This window comes from Arachis hypogaea, chromosome 18 (assembly GCF_003086295.3).
Source record: "Arachis hypogaea cultivar Tifrunner chromosome 18, arahy.Tifrunner.gnm2.J5K5, whole genome shotgun sequence".
NCBI lineage: Eukaryota > Viridiplantae > Streptophyta > Magnoliopsida > Fabales > Fabaceae > Arachis > Arachis hypogaea.
In genome coordinates this window covers 88102895-88126660 of record NC_092053.1, presented here as the reverse complement: position 1 = coordinate 88126660, position 23766 = coordinate 88102895, and the positions used below count along the sequence as shown (strand labels likewise).

The 23766-nt window shown below is 37.8% G+C and overlaps 1 non-coding gene across 1 annotated transcript; it reads left to right on the top strand.

The window, feature by feature from the left end:
* The first annotated feature begins 7574 nt into the window (after positions 1 to 7574).
* Positions 7575 to 7682, top strand: LOC112774674 (small nucleolar RNA R71). Its single transcript, XR_003189146.1, has one exon. It is a non-coding gene; the product is annotated as a small nucleolar RNA R71 (small nucleolar RNA).
* The last annotated feature ends 16084 nt before the right edge of the window (positions 7683 to 23766 follow it).

The window sequence follows — 23766 nt, the reverse complement described above, 5'->3', positions numbered from 1 at the left end:
GAGGAGTTACAACAACGAACACCTTCTTATCCTCCCGCCCAACATTGCTACTTTTGTTGAGCCGCAAATTGAACGACGACAATGGGGTTTCCTACGGAGACAGCCAAGGCAGGTCAATCTCTCTTGGGTAGTCGAGTTCTACTCTAACATCTACCTGCCCACTCTGCAGTCTGTCTATGTACGTCAGAAGCAAGTCCCCATTACAGAAGAGGCCATTCGACAAGCTCTAAGTCTTCCCCTTATTCCAGAAGGACTGGACACCTTTCAAGAAGCTGCACTCAAGCGCCAACAGTACCAATTTGATTGGGAAGATGTTCTCAGAGTTATTGCATTACCTGGCAACCGTTGGATCTACGGATACCATCGTACCCGCCCTAAGGGAATATTGGCTTCAGCACTTACCTTGGAGGCTCGCGTATGGGCACAAATCATGTCTGATTACATCTTTCTGAGCACTCACGAGTCCTCCTTTACTGCGGACATGGCCGTTCTACTATGGTGTATCCTTACAGGCCAGCCTCTGAATCTACCAAGACATATCCAGAATGCTATGGAACATGTACAAATTGCGGGCAACTTACCTTTTCCCGCCTTAGTCTCAGATCTTGTCTCAGCAGCTGGAGTTTCCTACAGAGCTGGAGACACCAAAGCCATGCTCCCATGGGATTATCAGTGTGTCCCCAATGGGAAGTACCTCAGACTTTTAGCAGCCACTACAAGCCTCCCCACTGCTCCGGTTGAAGATATCCCTTCTTCACCACCACTAGCACCTACAACAGATGAGCTGCTCCAGCAAATAATCCAAAGGTTGGATCGGCAAGAACAGAAAGCGAAGTTAAGAGAGCACTGTAATGAGTGCCGATTTAAACACCTCAAAGAGCTACTCAAGGGAAAATTCAAGGACTCAGACACCCCAGACTCCACTTACTTTACCAGCACAAGGAGCCATGATGGTCCCGACTGTAGAGATATTGCTACCAGCCCACCCCTGTTCCTGACAGTTGGCATCGAGGACGGTGTAAAGCCTTAAGTGTGGGGAGGTCGGTCAGTACCTGACTTCCGGAGGTAACTTCTCTTCCCTAGCACCAATAAATTAGGATATTTAGTTAGTTTTTTCTTTCTTTTATAGAATAGGATAAATTGCATTGTAATAGGTTAGTTGCATGCATGCTCTACTTGATTGAAAAGACAATAAGTTTCTTCTAAGACTCTATCTTTGGAACAAAATTTCACTAATTTTTAAAATTTTTATGATAAATTTGCTTGAAGTTATATATTTGGAACATGATGTTTGAGCTAAAGAACACACAACCTGTGAAGATTTGAGCCTTTATGCATGGTTACATTATTTAACCATAATTATTTTATTCCTGTGTGTTTACTTCTCTATGATTGTACTCTGTATTTTGTTTCATCCTATATGTCCAATATTTATTATATTTATATACTTGCACATGATTGAGGCCATTATTTGTTTAAACTCACTTATCCAAATTAAGCCTACCCTTTTCAATTACCTTTGTTAACCACTTTGAGCCTTTAAATCCCATTTGTTCTATATTTCACCACATTACTAGCCTTAAGCGGAAAGACAATTGTATATCCCAAATTGAATCTTTGGTTAGCTTAAGATAGAATTGTGTGTGCTAGTTAAGTATGGGAAATTATGGGAACAAAAGTTATTAAGGGAATGTGTCATGATAATTTAAGGGGAATTTGGATACCTACTCATGTGAAACTATAAGAATAAAAAAAAAAATCTATGTGCATTGGCAAGCTATATTTATTCTTATGTTTCTATGTAAAAGAAATAAAAAAAATCCAAAAATATCTAATAAATAAATAAGGGGACAAAATTACCCCAATTTAAGAATTCAAAAGTCAATGCACATATGATAAAAATTAAAATAAAAAGTTGATACATGAGTATGGAATGTAAAAGGGGAATTCTGGGTAGCTAGGTATGAATTCTAAGATTACGCAAGTTATATAGGTTAGGTTGATGCTTGGGTTAATTAAAGATTCAATTTATAAGCTCACTTGACCATACATGTATCCCTACCTACCTTGGCCCCATTACAACCTTGAAAAGACCTCATGATGTTTGCATTGGTATATTAACTGTTGTTGATTGGTTAGGAGAAGAACAAAAGTTAGAAAACATGATTAGAGAAGGATAGAGTGATTACCCTATACACTAGAGAGATTAGAGCGTACATACATCATCAGTGAGGGTTCAATACTTGAATTTTCATGTTCCCTGCTTGCATGAGCTATCCTCTTGCATTTTTATCTGCTCTTACTTTATAAGAATTGAATTAGTGGAATTTGAATTATAATTGTTTTGAAGAACTTATTTACTTTTGATCAAGTGGACAAGAATCATATAGTTGCATTCATATATATATATAGGATTGCATTGCATTGCATGAGTTTCTGCATGTTCATACTTGTTTACTTTATCTCCTTCAATTAAGCATGAGGACATGCTAATATTTAAGTGTGGGGAGGTTGATAAACCACTATTTTATGGTTTATATTGTGTTTAATTGTGTGGTTTTATCATGATCCTGACCCACTTATTCATTAAAATAGCATGCAATTATATTTCCTTCCTGAAACTATTACATGAGTGAAAACTGCTTCCTAGAGACATTTAATTGTACATTTTACTTCTCCTTTATTCCATTCGATGCCGTGATCTGTGTATTAAGCGTTTCAGGCTTGATAGGGCAAGAATGAATTGGAGATTGGAAAGGAAGCTAGCAAAAATGGAAGGAACACAAGAAATTGAGGAGATGACCAGCGAGAAGCGACGCGGCTGCATGGGCGACGCGACCGCGCGGAGAAGATCAAATCGCAGTGACGTGACCGCATGGATGACGCAACCGCGCGGCACAGAATAGCACGAGTGACGCGGCCGCATGGACGACGTGTCCGCGTGGCAAAGCAGAAATGCGAATGACCCTATCTTGACCCAGTTTTCGGCCCGGAACAGCAGACTAGAGCCAGAGAACATGCAAAAACCAAGGACAACATTCATTCTACACAGTTTTAGTTTTAGATCTAGTTTTTGCTCCTCCTCTAGGTCTTCTCTCTACATATTGATAGTTCTTAGGATTTTAGTTTTCTCTTACTTTTTTGGCATTGGAACACTGAGAAGAGTTATTACCTCATCGAGACTTCGTCATTCTAGTTCGTTTTCTTCACTTGGTTTAATCTTCCATGTTCCTTGCTTTGTTTAATTTTACCATTGGAATATTCTTAGGATTATTTAATACAAGGATCACTTTTATTTTTAATTGATTATTTTAACTTTATTTACAATGTCTTTTTTTAATTCCTTTTTATATGCTATGAATTTTACATTCACAATGAGCGAGTAGTTCCCTAACTTGATGGGGAATTGATTGAAAGGAACCCTTGAGTTGGAAGGCTTGAAAGAGAAATTGTAATTGGGTTTATGGTTAGATTGTCTCCTAATCACAAACACCAATCCATTTTTATTAAGTGGATTGCAACTTATGAACGCACATAGCAATCCAACTTGTTTAACTTTCCTTCACCTAGCGAAGGATAACTAAACAGGATAACCTTTAATTGTCAATTAATCCTGAGAGCATTCTAACAATAATAGGTATTCCAACTAATCAATTCCCAGTCAAGGCCTTTATTTACATTATTCAAATTTACAAATTTAATTTCCTGTTTGCCTAATTCAAACTTTTTTTTGAAAACCTCTGATTAATAAAATAGCACACTTTTCTGCAACTCGTTGGGAGATGACCTGGGATTCATACTCCCAGTATTTTAAATTCAATTTTCTGTGACACCTTTCTAAATTGAGGAGCAGATTTCTGGCAAGTTAAGAACTATACTTACAACGTAAATGTTTTAACAATTTTTAATTTGCCAATTTCTGCACACCATCAGTGCTCTTGGTGCTCCACCCTTAGTTGTCCCATGTTGGAACTTAATTCTCCTAGGGAAGTGTTGATTTGTTCCCAATAGTTTTGTGGAGGGATGTGCATCCCTTGAGGCATCTCAGGGATCTCATGGTGAGGAATTTCCTCATGTTGAGGTCCATGATCTCTTGTTTATTCCATCTTTTTCTTAGTGATGGGCTTATCCTCTTCAATGATGATATCTCCCTCTATGTTAATTCCAGCCAAATTGCAGAGGTGGCAAATGAGGTGAGGAAAGGCTAACCTTGCCCAAGTGGAGGACTTGTCAGCCACCTTGTAGAGTTCTTGAGGTATGATCTCATGAACCTCCACCTCTTCTTCAATCATGATACTATGGATCATGATGGCCCAGTCTATAGTAACTTTAGACCGGTTATTCGTAGGAAGGATTGAGCGTTGAATGAACTCTAGCCATACCCTAGCCACTGGTTTAAGGTCATGCCTTCTTAATTGAACCGGCTTGCCTCTTGAGTCAATTTTCCATTGAGCTCCTTCCTCACATATGTCTATGAGGACTTGGTCCAACCTTTGATCAAAGTTGACCCTTCTTGTGTAGCGGCGTGCGTTCTCTTCCATCATTGGCAAGTTGAACGCCAGCCTTACATTTTCCGGACTGAAATCTAAGTATTCCCCCAAACCATAGTAAGCCAATGCTTTGGATTTGGGTTCACACTTTGATCATGGTTCCTTGTGATCCATGCATTTGCATAGAACTCTTGAACCATTATGATCCCGACTTGTTGAATGGGGTTGGTGAGAACTTCCCAACCTCTTCTTTGGATTTCAAGTCGGATCTCCGGATACTCATTCTTCTTGAGCTTGAAAGGAACCTCAGGGATCACTTTCTTCTTGGCCACAACTTCATAGAAGTGGTCTTGATGGACCTTTGAGATGAATCTCTCCATCTTCCATGACTCAGAGGTGGAAGCAATTGCCTTCCCTTTCCTCTTTCTAGAGGTTTCTCTGGCCATAGGTGCCATAAATGGTTATGGAAAAACAAAAAGCAATACTTTTACCACACCAAACTTAAAATGTTTGCTCGTCCCCGAGCAAAAGAAGAAAGAAAGAAGTAGAAGAAGAAGAGAAATGGAGGAGAGGGAGAGAGAGGTGTTTTCGGCCAAGGGGTGAAGAAAGGGTTGTGTTGTGTGAAAATGAAGAAGGAATGAGGGGTTTATATAGGAGTGGTGGGAGGGTTAGGGTTCGGCTATTAGGGTTGGGTTTGGGAGGGAAATTATTTTGAATTTGAAGTTAGGTGGGGTTTTTGGGGAAGAGAGGATGAATGTGAGTGGTGAAGAGGTGATAGGGAAGAGTGATTGAGTTGATTGGTGAGGGGTATTTGGGGAAGAGAGTTATGAAAAGGTGTGAAGAGGAGAGAAAAAAGTAGGTGGGGATCCTGTGGGATCCACAGATCCAGTGGGGCCAAGGACTTAACATCCCTGCTCCAATTAGGCGTGTAAAACGCCCTTGCTGTGCAATTATGGCGTTTAACGCCACTTCCATGCTTGTTTCTGGCGTTAAACGCCAGTTCCATGCTTGTTTCTGGCGTTAAACGCCCAAATGGAGCTTGTTTCTGGTGTTTAACGCCAGCTTTCCTCTGGGTGCAATCTTGGCATTTAAACGCCAGACTGCTTCTTATTTCTGGCGTTTAACGCCAGTTTCATGCTTTGTTATGACATTAAACGCCAGCCAGATGCTCCTTACTGGCGTTTAAACGCCAGTAAGCTCTTCCTCCAGGGTGTGCTATTTTCAATGCTGTTTTTCATTCTGTTTTTGATTTTTTAGTAGTTTTTGTGACTCCACATGATCATCAACCTAATAAAACATGAAATAATAAAGAGAAAATAAAATAAAATTGATTAAATAACGTTGGGTTGCCTCCCAACAAGCACTTCTTTAATGTCAATAGCTTGACAGTGAGCTCTCATGGAGCCTCACAGATGTTCAGAGCATTGTTGAGACTTGCCAACACCAAACTTAGAGTTTGGATATGGGAGTTCAACACCAAACTTAGAGTTTGGTTGTGGCCTCCCAACACCAAACTTAGAGTTTGACTGTGGGGGCTTTGGTTGACTCTGCAGTGAGAGAAGCTTTTCATGCTTCCTCTCCATGGTTACAGAAGGAGATCCTTGAGTTTTAAACACAAGGTTGTCCTCATTCAGTTGAAAGATCAATTCTCCTATGTCCACATCAATCACAGCTTTTGCTGTAGCTAGGAAGGGTCTTCCAAGGATGATGGATTCATCTTCATCCTTCCCAGTGTCTAGGATTATAAAATCAGCAGGGATATAAAGGCCTTCAACCTTTACTAGCACGTTCTCTACTTGTCCATAAGCCTGTTTTCTAGAGTTGTCTGCCATCTCTAATGAGATTCTGGAAGCTTGCACCTCAAAGATTCCCAGTTTCTCCATTACAGAGAGTGGCATGAGGTTTATCCCTGACCCACAGTCACATAGAGCCTTCTCAAAGGTCATAGTGCCTATGGTACAAGGTATTAAGAACATTCTAGGATTCTATTTCTTCTGAGGTAATGTCAGTTGATCCAGATCACTCAGTTCATTGATGAGCAAGGGAGGTTCATTACCAAATAATTTGGCATTCAGCTTCATGATTGCACCAAGGTACTTGGCAACTTGCTCTTCAGTGACATCTTCATTATCTTCAGAAGAAGAATATTCATCAGAGCTCATGAATGGCATAAGGAGGTTTTAATGGAATCTCTATGGTCTCCAGATGAGCCTCAGATTCCTTTGGTTCCACAGAGGGAAACTCCTTGGTGATCACTGGACGTCCCAGGAGGTCTTCCTCACTGGGATTCACGTCCCTCTCCTCCCTTGTAGGTTCGGCCATGATGGTTAGATCAATGGCCTTGCACTCTCTCTTTGAATTTTCTTCTGTATTGCTTGGGAGAGTACTAGGAGGAGTTTCAGTGACTCTTTTACTCAGCTGGCCCACTTGTGCCTCCAGATTTCTAACGGAGGACCTTGTTTCATTAATGAAACTTAAAGTGGCCTTAGATAGATCAGAGACTATATTTGCTAAGCTAGATGGATCCTGCTCAGGAATCTCTGTCTTTTACTGAGTGGATGATGGGAAAGGCTTGCCATTTCTAAACCTGCTTCTTCCACCATTATTAAAGCCTTGTTGAGGCTTTTGTTGATCCTTCTATGAGAAATTTGGATGATTCCTCCATGAGGGATTATAGGTGTTTCCATAGGGTTTACCCATGTAATTCACCTCTGCTATTGCAGGGTTCTCAGGATCATAAGCTTCTTCTTCAGAAGATGCCTCTTTAGTACTGTTGGATGATTCCTTCAATCCATTCAGACTCTGAGAGATCATATTGACTTGCTGAGTCAATATTTTATTCTGAGCCAATATGGCATTCAGAGTATCAATTTCAAGAACTCCCTTCCTTATAGGCGTCCCATTACTCACAGGATTCCTTTCAGAAGTGTACATGAACTGGTTATTTGCAACCATGTCAATGAGTTCTTGAGCTTCTGCAAGAATTTTCTTTAGGTGAATGGATCTACCTACAGAATGGTCCAGTGATATCTTTGATAACTCAGACAGACCATCATAGAATATATCCAGAATGGTCCATTCTGAAAGCATGTCAGAAGGACACTTTATGGTCAGTTCCTTGTATCTCTCCCAAGCTTCATAGAGGGATTCACCTTCCTTTTGTTTAAAGGTTTGAACATCCACTCTAAGCTTACTAAGCTTTTGAGGAGGAAAGAACTTGGCTAAGAAAGCCGTGACTAGCTTATCCCAAGAGTTCAGGCTATCTTTAGGTTGAGAGTCCAACCATACTCTAGCTCTGTCTCTTACAGCAAACGGGAAAAGCATAAGTCCGTAGACCTCAGGATCAACCCCATTGGTCTTAACAGTATCACAGATCTGCAAGAATTCAGTTAAGAACTGAAAAGGATCTTCGGATGGAAGTCCATGAAACTTGCAGTTCTGTTGCATCAGAGAAACTAATTGAGGTTTAAGCTCAAAATTGTTTGCTCCAATGGCAGAGATTGAGATGCTTCTTCCATGTAAATTGGAATTTTGTGCAGTGAAGTCACCAAGCATCTTCCTTGCATTGTTATTATTTTCGTCCATGTTTCCTTCTTTTTCGAAAATTTCTGTCAGATTTTCTCCAGAGAGTTGTGCTTTAGCTTCCCTTAGCTTGCTCTTCAGAGTCCTTTCAGGTTCAGGATCAGCTTCAACAAGAATGTTCTTATCCTTGTTCCTGCTCATATGAAAAAGAAGAAAACAGAAAAGAAAATATGGAATCCTCTATGTCACAGTATAGAGATTCCTTTATGTGAGTAGAAGAAGATATGAATAGAAGATGGAGAATCCAAACACAAGGGTGAGGATAGAAGTGTTAATGGGTGAATAAATAAATAGATGGAGATTAGAGATGAGAGAAGAGTTCGAAAATTTAACAAAATAAAATAAAAATATTTTAAATTTAAATTTAAAATTCGAAAATTACAATTGAAATTAAATTAAATTAAAATTAAAACAATTAATTAATTAAAAAGGAATTTTTGAAAAAGAGAAAGGGATTTTCGAAAATTAGAGAGAGAGAATTAGTTAGGTAGTTTTGAAAAAAGATATGATTGAAACCAAAAGATATGATTAGTTTGAAAAAGATTTGAAAATCAATTTTAAAAAGATAAGAAGTTAGAAAAAAAGTTAGAAAAGATTTTGAAATTGTTTTTGAAAAAGATGTGATTGAAACTTAATTTGAAAAAGATTTGAAAAAGAAATTTAAAAAGATTTGATTTTGAAAATTAAAGTTGATTACTTGACTAACAAGAAATAAACATATTTGATTTTACGCATTTAAAGATTGAACCTTTCTTATTAGGCAAGTAACATACTTAATATTTTTGAATCAATCACATTAATTGCTGGCATTGAATTTGAAAATATGGAATAAAAATAAGAAAAAGATTTTGAAAATTAATTTGAAATTTTCGAAAATAAGAAAGAAAATTTGAAAAAGATTTGATTTTTGAAAAATAATTAAAAAAGATAGAATTTTTAAATTGAAAATTTGCTTTGACTCATAAAAAACAACTAAATTTTAAAATTTTTTTAAAAAGTCAACTCAAATTTTCGAATTTTATGAGTGAAAAAGGGAAACATATTTTTTTTTGATTTTTTAATTTTCAATGAAGAAAGAGAAAAATAACCCAAAGACTCAATGCATGAAAATTTTGGATCAAAACATGTGATGCATGCAAGAACACTATGAATGTCAAGATGAACACCAAGAACACTTTGAATGTCAAGATGAACACCAAGAACTTATTTTTGAAAAATTTTCAAGAAAAGAAAACATGCAAGACACCAAACTTAAAAGTTTTTATTCTTTAGATATTAACAAATTGAAAATGCATATGAAAAACAAGAAAAGACACAAAATAAGTAAATATGAAGATCAAACAAGAAGACTGGCCAAGAACAACTTGAAGATCATGAAGAATGCAATGCATGAAATTTTCGAAAATAATTTTTTAGAAATTTAAAAAGATGCAATTGACACCAAACTTAAAACTTGACTCTAGACTCAAACAAGAAAAACAAAATATATTTTTGATTTTATGATTTTGTAAAATTTTTTTTTGTATTTTTCAAAAATTAATTGGGAAAAACGAAAAAGAAAAAATTTATTTATTTTTGTCAAAAATAAGAAATAAAAGAGCTTAAACATAAAATAAAATTACCTAATTTGAGTAACAAGATGAACCGTCAGTTGTCCAAACTGGAACAATCCCCGGCAACAGCGCCAAAAACTTGGTGCGCAGAAATCGTGACGGTTCCATTCCTTGGTAACGGCGCTGAAAACTTTATACGCACATTCATAATCTTAATTCTTTGTCACAACTTCGCACAGCTGACCAGCAAGTGTACTAGGTCGTCCAAGTAATAAACCTTACGTGAGTAAGGGTTGATCCCACGGAGATTGTTGCCTTGAAGCAAGCTATGGTCACCCTGTAAATCTCAGTCAGGATAATTCAAAAGGTTATAGAGTTTTAATAATTAAAAGATAAATAAAACATAAAATAGGATAGAATAGGATAGAGATACTTATGTAATTCATTGGTGAGAATTTCAGATAAGCGTATAGAGATGCTTTCGTTCCTCTGAACCTCTGCTTTCCTGCTGTCTTCATCCAATCATTCCTACTCCCTTCCATGGCAAGCTTTATGTAGGGCATCACCGTTGTCAATGGCTACATCCCATCCTCTCTGTGAAAATGGTCCAATGCGCTGTCACTGCATGGGTAATCATCTGGCGGTTCTCGATCATATTGGAATAGGATTTACTATCCTTTTGCGTCTGTCACTACGCCCAGTACTCGCGAGTTTGAAGCTCGTCACAGCCATCCCTTCCCAGATCCTACTCGGAATACCACAGACAAGGTTTAGATTTTCTGGATCTCAAGAATGGCCATCCATGGGTTCTAACTTATACCACGAAGATTCTAATATCTCGGACTCGGTCCTCTGTATTAGATATCTAAGATATACTCATTCTAGCTTGTTTGCATGTAGAATGGAAGTGTTTGTCAGGCACGCGTTCATAGGTGAGAATGATGATGAACGTCACATAATCATCACATTCATCATGTTCTTGGGTGCGAATGGATATCTTAGAGAAGGAATAAGCTTGAATTGAATAGAAAAACAGTAGTACTTTGTATTAAGTCATGAGGAACGACAGAGCTCCACACCTTAACTCTATGGTGTGTAGAAACTCTACCGTTAAAAATACATAAGTGATAAGGTCCAGGCATGGCCGAATGGCCAGCCCCCATGATCTAAGAACTAAACGTCTAGAGATCTCTAAATACAATAGTAAAAAGTCCTATTTATGCTAAACTAGTTACTAGTGTTTACAGAAATGAGTAAATGATGCAGAAATCCACTTCCAGGGCCCACTTGGTGTGTGCTTGGGCTGAGCATTGAGCTTTACACGTGTAGAGGCTTCTCTTGGAGTTGATCGCCAGTTTGTAACCTGTTTCTGGCGTTTAACTCCAGTTTGCAACCTGTTTCTGGCGTTTGACTCCAAAATGCAGCATGGAACTGGCGTTCAACGCCAGTTTACGTCATCTATCCTTAATCAAAGTATGGACTATTATATATTGTTGGAAAGCCCTGGATGTCTACTTTCCAACGCAATTGGGAACGTGCCATTTGCAGTTCTGTAGCTCCAAAAAATCTACTTTGAGTGCGGAGAGGTCAGAATCCAACAGCATCTGCAGTCCTTCTTCAACCTCTGAATCTGATTTTTGCTCAAGTCCCTCAATTTCAGCCAGAAATTACCTGAAATCACAGAAAAACACACAAACTCATAGTAAAGTCCAGAAATGTGAATTTTAATTAAAAACTAATAAAAATATACTAAAAACTAACTAAATCATACTGAAAACTATGTAAAAACAATGCCAAAAAGCATATAAATTATCCGCTCATCAGGAGGCTAAGAGATAAACGCTCAATCAAAGGTAGAACGGAAGTGGTTGTCAGGAACGCGTTCGTAGGTTGAGATTAGTGATGAGTGTCACGGATTATCATCTTCATCATGGTTGAAGTGCAAGCGAATATCTTAGAATAGGAATAAGCTTGAATTGAATAAGAAAACAATAGTACTTTGCATTAATTCATGAGGAACAGCAGAGCTCCACACCGTAATCTATGGTGTGTATAAACTCCACCGTTGAAAATACATAAGTCATGAAGGTCCAGGCATGGCCGAATGGCCAGCCCCTAAACGTGATCTCTGAACATAAAATTATTCAAAGACTAACCAGAGATATAAAATAAATCACTAAAAGTAGTTTTTATACTAAACTAGTAGCTAGGGTTACATGAGATAAGTAAATGATACAGAAATCCACTTCCAGGCCCACTTGATGTGTCCTTGGGCTGAGCATTGAGCTTTTATGTGTAGAGACTCTTTTTGGAGTTAAACGCCAGGTTGTAGCCTATTTCTGACGTTTAACTCTGATTTGCAACCTGTTTCTGGCGTTAAACTCCAAAAAAGGACAAGAAGTTGGCGTTTGAACGCCAGTTTGCATCATCAAAACTCGGACAAAGTATGGACTATTATATATTGCTGGAAAGCCCTGGATATCTACTTTCTAACGCAATTGAGAGAGCGCCAATTAGGCTTCTGTAGCTCCAAAAAATCCACTTCAAGTGCAGGGAGGTAAGAATTCAACAGCTTTTGCAGTCCTTCTTCAGCCTCTGAATCAGATTTTTGCTCAAGTCCCTCAATTTCTGCCAGAAATTATCTGAAATCATAGAAAAACACTAATAAAAATATACTAAAAACTAATAAAAACTAATAAAAATATACTAAAAACTAACTAAATCATACTAAAAACTATGTAAAAACAATGCCAAAAAGCGTATAAATTATCCGCTCATTACATGCCATCATGAACCATGCATTATTAAATTGGCATTATTAATGAGCTTTAACGTAATGCAATTGGCTTTATTAGCTAAGTAATATAACAAAAGCATGCATTATTAAAGCCAATTGGCTAAAGAACATATCATGCAATAAACGTTAATACATTGGCTTTATTAATTAAAGTAAAGCATGCATACATTTGATTAATTAATACCATCATGCATTGTCATTATTTGGAAATGAATGGAATGAGAACTTAAATGAATCATTAAAGCAACAGAGCGCTACTTTAAAATTTAAAGGGAAGCCTAGCGTTTGTTAACAATGAGCGCCACGTTACTTTTCTTACCTTTATCGTGACTATTGAGCTTGGAACCAAGGAAACAAGGCAAGGAGCGACACTCAAAAAATGGAGCCACCAAGATTCGAAGAGGGAACCAACGCAGGCCATGGAATAGCACTCACTAAGGGAGCGTGACGTTCACTAATTGAACGCTGGGAGAGGCAAAGCAAGGGAAGCATGCACAAGGAGTGAACGCAACGTTCACTTTATGAACAGAGTGCTCCACTAGAGCCTCACCAAGCAACCATCCCTCAAACCAACTTGAACCAAGCAACCTTGACCCATGATCCAAACCAACTGAACCAAGTCCAACCGGACCCATCTCTCTTCAAATCCAAAGCAAGAAAAGCCCATATTATCACTCAAAGGCACAAGAACAAGCTAGAATAGGAATTTCATTTAATTATAATTTGTTTTCAATTTCAATTTCATTTTCCATATTGTAAAAAGCCTATATAAAGGCATCTGTTCCATTTCAGAAAAAAGGCTGGCTCTGCTAGAGAGCATTAGGAGTAGGGTAGAGAGCTCTTTGTTTAAATTTTCCTTTTTGAATTGGAGAATTAAAAATCAGATCTGGGTTTTCTTTTCTTTCTGTTTCATTTTGCTTCATCTGAAATTTTCTTTCTGTTTTGATCGAGAGTGCAATTGAGCTCTTGGCTTTCTTCCTGTTTTTGCTATTTCATTGAAAGTGTTAATTTCTCTTTGAGATTTCAGAATTGATCTAAGTCCTTGATGAGCGGATAATTTATATGCTTTTTGGCATTGTTTTTAGTATGTTTTTAGTAGGATCTAGTTACTTTTAGGGATGTTTTTATTAGTTTTTATGTTAAATTCACATTTCTGGACTTTACTATGAGTTTGTGTGTTTTTCTGTGATTTCAGATATTTTCTGGCTGAAATTGAGGGACTTGAGCAAAAATCAGATTCAGAGGTAGAAGAAGGACTGCTGATGCTGTTGGATTCTGACCTCCCTGCACTCAAAGTATATTTTCTGGAGCTACAAAACTCAAAATGGCGCGCTTCCAATTGCGTTGGAAATTAGCCATCCAGGGCTTTCCAGCAATATATAATAGTTCATACTTTGGCCGAGTTTAGACGACGCAAAAGGGCGTTGAACGCTAGTTCTACGCTGCAGTCTTGAGTTAAACGCCAGAAACACGTCACGAACCAGAGTTGAACGCCAAAAACACGTTACAACTTGGCGTTCAACTCCAAGAATGACCTCTCCACGTGTAAACTTCAAGCTCAGCCCAAGCACACACCAAGTGGGCCCCAGAAGTGGATTTATGCATCAATTACTTACTTCTGTAAACCCTAGTAACTAGTTTAGTATAAATAGGACTTTTTACTATTGTATTTTCATCTTTTGATCATTTTTAGATCTCTAGACCTCCATGGGAGGTTGGCCACTCGGCCATGCTTACCCTTCCGGAAAGTCTAAACCTTGTCTGTGGTATTCCGAGTAGGATCTAGGAAGGGATGGCTGTGACGAGCTTCAAACTCGCGAGTGCTGGGCGTAGTGACAGACGCAAAAGGATATTAAATCCTATTCCAGTATGATCGAGAACCTCCAGATGATTAGCCATGCAGTGACAGCGCATTGGACCATTTTCACAAGAGAGGATGGGATGTAGCCATTGACAACGGTGATGCCCTACATACAGCTTGCCATGGAAAGGAGTAGGAAGGATTGGATGAAGACAGCAGGAAAGCAAAAGATCAGAGGAACGAAAGCATCTCTATACGCTTATCTGAAATTCTCACCAATGATTTACATAAGTATTTCTATCTTTATTTTATGTTTATTTATTATTATTATTCGAAAACTCCATAACCATTTGATATCCGCCTGACTGAGATTTACAAGGTGACCATAGCTTGCTTCAAGCCGACAATCTCCGTGGGATCGACCCTTACTCACGTAAGGTTTTATTACTTGGACGACCCAGTGCACTTGCTGGTTAGTTGTGCGAAGTTGTGAAGTTATATTTGGACCATGGTATGGTGCACCAGCTATTGGCGCCATTTCCAGGGAGAGAATGAACAACAAATTTTACAACCTCAGAGTAACAATTTCGCATACCAGTCCTCTTGCTTATTTACTCTTCTGCACATTTACATTCTGCAACTTTACATTTTTGTTCTTGCTTAAATTTGATTTACTCTTCCTGCAAGTTTAAGATTCTGTCAATAGTTCTTAATTCTACTTTACTGCTCCCATTTAACTTTCCAGCACGCAGCCCCCTTTACATTTTGCTGCAATTTACTTTTCTTTCTCTTTAAAGCTTCTGTCCAATCTACATTCTGCTGATTTATATTTACTGTAATTTACATTTCTTGTTCTCTAAGCTTCTGTCATTTACCTTCTGTATTTTACAATTTCTGCAATTTGTGTTCTATTGAATTTTATCTAATTCACCAATGTTAGCTTGACTAGACTAATCACTCACTAAAGTTGCTTGATCCATCAATCCCTGTGGGATCGACCTCACTCATGTGAGTAATTACTACTTGATGCGACCCAGTACAATTGCCAGTGAGTTTTAGTGTGGAATATGATTTCCACCCCCATCACAAGGAAGCACCAAATGAGCATAGCACTCAATAAGTGAGCATGGCGCTCAATAAGTGAGCGCTAGAGGTTAACTTGCGCACGTTAGGAAGCATTCAAGCAAAGTGAACGTAGCGCTCGAATAATGCACTGAGCGCTCCACTGGCAGGAGACCCAAGCCACCTAGCACCTATCCACTTATTCAAGGCCAAATCCAAATCAACAAAAGCCCACTCCAAGTCTTGATGACTGAAAATAGAAATTGTATAAATAGGAGAAATTTTGATTTGAGAAGGACCTTTTACTTCACATTTTGTTTTATTTTTACTTTTCGCTCTCTCAAAATTTTCTTTTGAATTTGGGGAATTAGGATTAGATCTAAGTTTTCTTTCTGTTTGTTCTTTCTTCTGGAACTTCTATTTTTCTGTTTTGGGATTTGAATTCAGATTGAAGAACTCCACTGAATTTCTTCATCTGAGAATCATCTTTTACTTTCCTTTTTATAGTTCTAAGAATTGGGAATTGGATCTGAACTTTCTTTTCTATTTTTATTTTACTTCTTTTGCAATTTCTTCTTTTCTGTTTGGTCAAGAGAGTAACTGAGATCTAGATCTGCTTTCTGTTCTTGTTACTCTTCTGCAATTGTCAATTTCTCTTTTAGGATTTTATTATTGAGCTAAGTTTTCTTGCTGTTTTGGTTCTTTAAACAATTTTCCATTTCTATTTTGCTACTGAGCTGAATCTCTTCATCTCATAGTTCTCTGATTTGCTTTAATTTACATTTCCTAGCTCAATTTTGAATCCCAGTACCCAAATCCCTTTACTCTTAATGAAATTTAAGTTTCTTCGCAATTTAGATTCAGTAATTTACATTTCTTGCACTTTAAGTTTCGGTTTATTATTTTACTTGCAATTTAAGTTTCAGCTCTTTTAATTTCTTGCACTTTAAGTTTCTGCAATTTACCTCTTCTGCACTTTACTTTTCTGCCAATTTACTTTCTGCACTTTAACTTTCTGTAATTCACTTTCTGTAAATCAAAATTTCACTCAAATCATCAACAATTTGCTTAACTAAATGCATCACCAAACTAAAGTTGCTCAATTCATCAATCCCTGTGGGATCGACCTCACTCTTGTGAGTAATTACTACTTGATGCGACCCAATATACTTGCCAGTGAGTTTTGGTGTGGAATCTGACTTGCACCCCCATCACAAGGAAGCACCAAATGAGCATAGCGCTCAATAAGTGAGTGCTAGAGGGAAACTTGCGCACGTGAGGAAGCATTCAAGCAAAGTGAACGTAGCACTCGAATAATGCACTGAACGCTCCACTGGCAGGAGACCCAAGCCACCAAGCACCTAATCCACTTATTCAAGGCCAAATCCAAATCACCAAAAGCCCACTCCAAGTCTTGATGACTGAAAATAGAAAGTGTATAAATAGGAGAAATTTTGATTTGAGAAGGACCTTTTACTTCACATTTTGTTTTACTTTTACTTTTTGCTCTCTCTATATTTTCTTTTGAATTTAGGGAATTAGGATTAGATCTAAGTTTTCTTTCTGTTTGTTCTTTCTTCTGGAACTTCTATTTTTCTGTTTTGGGTTTTGAATTCAGATTGAAGAACTCCACTGAATTTCTTCATCTGAGAATCATCTTTTACTTTCCTTTTTATAGTTCTAAGAATTGGGAATTGGATCTGAACTTTCTTTTCTATTTTCATTTTACTTCTTCTGTAATTTCTTCTTTTCTATTTGGTCAAGAGAGTAATTGAGATCTAGATCTGCTTTCTATTCTTGTTACTCTTCTACAATTGTAAATTTTTTTTAGGATTTCATTATTGAGCTAAGCTTTTCTTGTTGTTTTGGTTCTTTAAACAATTTTCCGTTTCTATTTTGCTACTGAGCTAAATCTCTTCATCTCATAGTTCTCTGATTTGCTTCAATTTACATTTCCCAGCTCAATTTTGAATCCCAGTACCCAAATCCCTTTACTCTTAATGAAATTTAAGTTTCTTGGATATTTAGATTTAGTAATTTACATTTCTTGCACTTTAAGTTTTAGTTATTTACTTTACTTGCAATTTAAGTTTCAGCTCTTTTAATTTCTTGCACTTTAAGTTTTTGCAATTTACCTCTTCTGCACTTTACTTTTCTGCCAATTTACTTTCTGCACTTTAACTTTCTGTAATTCACTTTCTGTAAATCAAAATTTCACTCAAATCATCAACAATTTGCTTAGCTAAATTCATCACCTAACTAAAGTTGCTCAATCTATCAATCCTTATGGGATCGACCTCACTCTTGTGAGTCATTACTACTTGATGCGACCCGGTACACTTGCAGGTGAGTTTGTGTGGAATCATTTTTCCCTCATCATGTTTTTGGCACCGTTGTCGGGAATTAATTTAGATTGACAATGATTAAGTAGGGTGATAATCTAGATTAAGCACTTTTTCTTTATTTTTGTTTAGCATTCTAACTGTTTGAGTTTTTGTTTAAGCTAACATTAACCTCACTCTAGCAGTAGAGTGTTTTATTTTAGTTTCTGGTTTTGTTTGTATGTTAGGAGGAAGAAGAGGTGAGTCCACCTCCTTTGATTTTGAACTGGAGAAAACACTCTTGAGAAGAAGAAGAGAAGCAAGGGGAAAGGGAGTTGTAGGAGAAGCAGAATCAGAAGAAGAGGATCAAGAGATGGAAGGGAATGTCCCAAATCCACCTGATGGTGTAGCTAACAACAATGGCCAGTCTAAGAGAAGAGTTTTAGCCTCCTACACTATCCCCAATCCAAGGAATTGTGGGAGCAGCATTCTAACCCCCAATGTCCATGTTAATAACTTCGAACTCAAACCTCAATTGATTACCCTGGTTCAGAACGACTGTCAGTATGGAGGAAGTGCTGCTGAAGATCCAAACCAACACCTCTCTGTGTTTTTAAGAATTTGTGACACTGTCAAAACCAATGGAATCCACCCTGACATATACAAGCTTCGTTTATTCCCATGTTCACTGAGAGACAAAGCCACACATTGGTTAAAAACCTTCCCTAAAGAGAGCATCACCAGTTGGAATGATTTGGTTAGCAAATTTTTAGCCAAATTTTATCCACCACAAAGAGTCATTAAGCTAAAAACTGATGTGCAAACCTTCAGACAGTAAGAAGGAGAATCATTGTTTGAAGCATAAGGGAGGTATAAAGCTCTAATCAGAAGGTGTCCAGAAGGAATGTTTAGTGAATGGGTGGAGTTGCAGAACTTTTATGAAGGCTTGTCCTTACCTTCAAGGAAAGCTTTGGACTATTCCTTGGGAGGATCTTTGCAAATGATAAAAACTACTTAAGAGGCACATGATCTCATAGACATGGTGGCCAATAATGAGTATTTCTACTCCTCTAAAAGGCAAGCAGCTCCAAAGAAAGGTGTATTTGAGCTTGAAAGAGTTGATACCATATTAACTCAGAACAAACTCATGCACCAGCAGCTTGAACAGCAAATTGAAATAATGTCAAGGAGGATGGATGGACTACAACTTGCAGTAGTGAGCACGACTAATCAATCACCAGTGGTGTGGGGGCAGCAGGAGGAAAGTTATGAAGAGCAACAGCCTGAACAAGTGCAGTACATGCACAATCAAGGTTCTGGACCAAATAATTTCCATGAAGACACTTACAACTCATCTTGGAGAAACCACCCAAATCTAAAATGGGGAGAAAACCAAAACCAGCAGCCTTGGCAGAGAAAATCAAACCAGAACAATTCCAGAAACACAAACCATCAAAACCGTGTAAACACTAACCAAAACCAATACAAAAAACCATAAAACAATGAACTCCAACCCAACTACTATCCACCTAACAACCCATCCACTAACCAAAATAACTATCATCCACCCTCAACATCCCATAATCAACCACAACCACCCCAAGGATCTCAAAGGATCTCCAACTTAGAGATAATGATGGAAAAGATGATCAAGCATCAAGAATTGGCCAACAAAAACCATGAAGCTTCACTGCGGAATCTAGAGAGGCAAATTGGCTAATTATCCAAGCAAACAGTGGTTGAAAGAGCATCCAATGCATTACCAAGTGACACCATTCCCAACCCCAAGGAAGAATGCAAAGCAATCCAATTAAGGAGTGGAAGAAGCTTGGTGAATGACAAAGAAACTAACAAGAAGCCTATGGAGAATGATATTGGCAGCAAGAAGCAAGTAGGAGAAAAAGACAAGCAAGACCAAGAGAAGCTCAAGGAGAAAGAGGAACAGCCACAATCTTCAAAGAAGGGAAAGCAAATCATGGAGGAGCAATCACAATAACAGAGGAAGTTAGTGAAGACTTACACCCCTCCTCTGCCATATCCTCAAAGATTACAAAAGAAGCTAAAGGATCAATAGTTCCCAAAGTTTTTAGAAGTTTTTAAGAAGTTGGAGATCAACATTCCACTTGCTGAAGCTCTAGAACAAATGCCTCTATATGCAAAATTCCTCAAAGAGCTCATCAATAAGAAAAGAAGCTGGAATGAGAAGGAGGCAGTAATCTTGACCCAAGAATGCAGTGCTATCATCCAAAGAGGTCATCTACCAAAGCTCAAAGATCCAGGAAGCTTCATCCTATCTTACACTATAGGCAACAGAACATTGAACAAAGCCCTCTATGATCTAGGAGCCAGCATCAACTTGATGAAGCAGCTTGCAATAGAAGAACTCAGGTCAACTAGAATGTCACTTCAAATGGCTGGCAAATCACTCAAAATACCTAATGGAGTTGTGGAGAATTTGTTAGTGAAAGTAGGAGAATTCATATTTCCTGCTGACTTTGTCATTTTGGACATGGAGGAAGAAGGACACAACTCAATCATCTTGGGGAGGCCTTTTCTAGCCATAGCAAGGGCTATAATTGATGTAGAGAAAGGAGAAATGACACTCAGCGTGCATGATGAAAAGATGATCATCAATGTCTTTAAAGCCATGCAATATCCCCCTAAGAAAGAAGGGCATATGAGAGTGGAAATGGTGAAAAAAGTAGAGAGGGGGTTACTTGAGGCCAACAACCAGGAGAAACAAAAAATGGAAACAAAAGTGGAACAAGATTTAATAAGAGAGGAAGTAGTAGAAATCTCCTCCGAAGGCAAGACAAAAGAGAAGTCAAAACAAGAGTTAAAGCCTCTTCTCCCTCATATCAAGTATGTATTTCTTGGAGAAGCAGAGGCCCTGCCAGTGATCACAAATTCCTCCTTGAACATAGAAGAAGAAAAAAAGCTGATCGAAGTGTTGAAAGCTCAAAAGACAGCCTTGGGTTGGACGATTGATGATATCAAGGGCATAAGCCCTGCCATCTGTATGCAAAAAATTCTATTGGAGGAAGATTCAAGGCCTGTAGTTCAACCCCAAAGAAGGCTTAACCCAACCATTAAGGAGGTGATACAAAAAGAAGTGATGAAGCTATGGAATGCTGGAATCATATACCCAATCTCTGATAGCTCTTGGGTGAGCCTAGTACAAGTAGTGTCAAAGAAAGGTGGCATCACTGTCATCTTTAATGAGAAGAATGAACTCATTCCCACAAGGACAGTGACTGGGTGGAGGATGTGCATAGATTATAAAAGACTGAATGATGCTAGAAGGAAAGATCATTTTCCTCTCCCATTCATCGACCAGATGCTGGAAAGATTGGCTGGCCATGCATAATATTGCTTCCTGGACGGGTACTCTGGATACAATCAAATAGTGGTGGATCCCAAGGATCAAGAAAAGACTTCCTTCACCTGCCCATTTGGAGTCTTTGCTTACAGAAGGATGCCCTTTGGGCTGTGCAATGCCCCTGCAATTTTTCAAAGGTGTATGCTTTCTATATTTTTTGACATGGTGGAAAAATTTTTAAAAGTCTTCATGGATGATTTTTCTGTCTTTGGCAATTCATTTAACACTTGCTTGCATCATTTAACTCTTGTTTTGAAAAGATGCCAAGAAACTAATCTGGTATTGAATTAGGAGAAATGCCATTTCATGGTTCCTGAAGGGATAGTTCTTGGGCATAAGTTTTCAAGCAAAGGTATAGAAGTTGACAAAGCAAAAATAGAAATCATTGAAAAGCTTTCTATACCTGTTAATGTGAAAGTAGTAGGAAGTTTTCTTGGACTTACTGGTTTTTACAAGAGATTCATCAAAGATTTTTCAAAAATAGCAAAACCACTAAGTAATTTGCTAGTGATTGATAATCCTTTCATCTTTGATGACAATTGCAAGCATGCCTTTGAAACCTTAAAAAGAAAACTCACTACAGCACCAATCATCACACCCCCAGATTGGTTAAAAGGTTATAGTATATACTGATCAAGGTTATATACTATGCTAGCAAGGTGTTAAATGAAGCACAGAAAAATTATACCACCACCGAGAAAGAGCTTTTGGCAATTGTATATGCATTTGATAAATTTAGACAATACTTGATTGGTTAAAAGGTTATAGTATATACTGATCATGCTACTCTAAGGCTTATTAGGTGGGTGTTGCTGCTACAAGAATTTGACATTGAAGTGAGAGATAGGAAAGGAAATGAGAACCAAGTGGCAGACCATTTGTCAAGACTATCACAAGAAGCTAACCAAGCTTCACATCCAGTGAATGAAAGCTTTCCAGATGAACACCTTTTACAAATCCAACAAGCTCCCTGGTTTGCAGATATTGCAAACTACAAGGTTGGAAGGAAGATTCCACAAGAATTCACCAAGTAACAAGTGAAGAAGCTACACAATGAGGCTAGGAAATTCTTATGGGATGAACCATTCTTATTTAGGAGGTGTCCAGATGGAATGATTAGGAAATGTGTTCTTGAAAGTGAGATGTGAGACATACTATGGCATTGTCATGGTTCAGGTTATGGTGGACATTTTGGGCCAGAAAGAATAGCAGCCAAAGTACTTCAAAGCGGATTCTATTGGCCAACCATATTCAAGGATGCTAGAGAGTTTGTCCATCAATGAAATGAGTGACAAAGAGCTGGAAGATTAACGAGAAGGAATGAGATGCCTTAAAACTACATCTTGGAGGTAGAACTCTTTGATCTTTTGGGCATAGATTTTATGGGCCCTTTTCCACCTTCATATTCTTTCAAATACATACTTGTGGCAGTAGAGTGTGTCTCAAAATGGGTGGAAGCCATGACAACAACCACATGTGATGCACAAATTGTCCTTCAATTCTTTAAGAAGCATATTTTTACTAGATATGGAGTGCCTAAGGGTCTTATCAGTGATGGTGGTAGTCAATTTTGCAACAAACAGATGGAGAAACTACTTCACAAATATGGGGTGATTGATGAGAACACTTTTGTGTGGTTTAGAATTTCACAAATGAATTCTCGTTGCAATTATAGTTCCTAAACAAAGAATAGTCCTTTCATACAAAAATTTGTTTGTCACTAAAACAAACCCCTAAAATCTATAAACCGAAGTATTTAAACCTCCGGTCGTTCTCCCTAGGAATTGCAACAAAGTGTCTTATTATTAGCTATGAGGTATTTTGGGGTTTTTGGATAAGAAACATGAAAAGTAAATGGCAATGAAAATAAACTAACAACTAAAGAGGTCTTGGCAAGGTTTGGTGGTTAAGGATCTCTATCCTATTCACTAACCACAACATGAGAATTGGCAAGGATCAAACCCACTAAGTCATCCTCTAACTAATAAAGGAAAGTCAAGTGAGCTATGTCAATCCAAGACCATAAGTCCTAGTTCTACACCAAATCAATTAGTGAGACCTAGAGTTAATGGCTCCCAATCGTCAATCACTTGGACATTAGTAACTCAAGAGTTCCTAAGTTACCTTCCCAAGCCAAGAGCACTAAAATCTACTCTAAAATCCAACCAAGAATTTTATCAAACACTTGGAAGGCACAAAAGAAAAGAATAGTAAAAGTGCAAGGAAATTAAATCTACACTACTCAATTGCAAGAAATTAACAACAACAAAACAATTCAACAATAAAGGAACAAGAATCATAAATTGCATTAAAGAGAAAATAGAAGAAACAAAAGTGCATGAACATAAAAGTAGAGGATTACAAGAATCAAATACAAAATTAGAGAGAGGAAGAGTAGAGGAACAAAAAATTGTAAAGGAAAAGTAAATCAAAGCATGAATTAAACCTAGATCTAAGAAATTCTAATCTAGATCTAAAACCTACTCTTAATCCTAGAGAGAAGTGAGAGCTTCTCTCTCTAAAACTAACTTTCCCTCCAAAAACTAATCTAAAACTAAAATATGAAGTAAGTGTATTGATTCCTCTTCAATCCTTGGCTTAAATAGCATCATAAATGAGTTGGAATGGGCCTACAAGGCTTCTAAAATCGCTGGCCACGTATTGCTTTAAGTGGGTCATATGGCAAAAACGACGCGTGTGCGTACAGTGCGTGTACGTGTCATCATACGTGTGGCAACTATAGCAAATCTTATATTGTTTTGAGTCCCCGGATGTTATCTT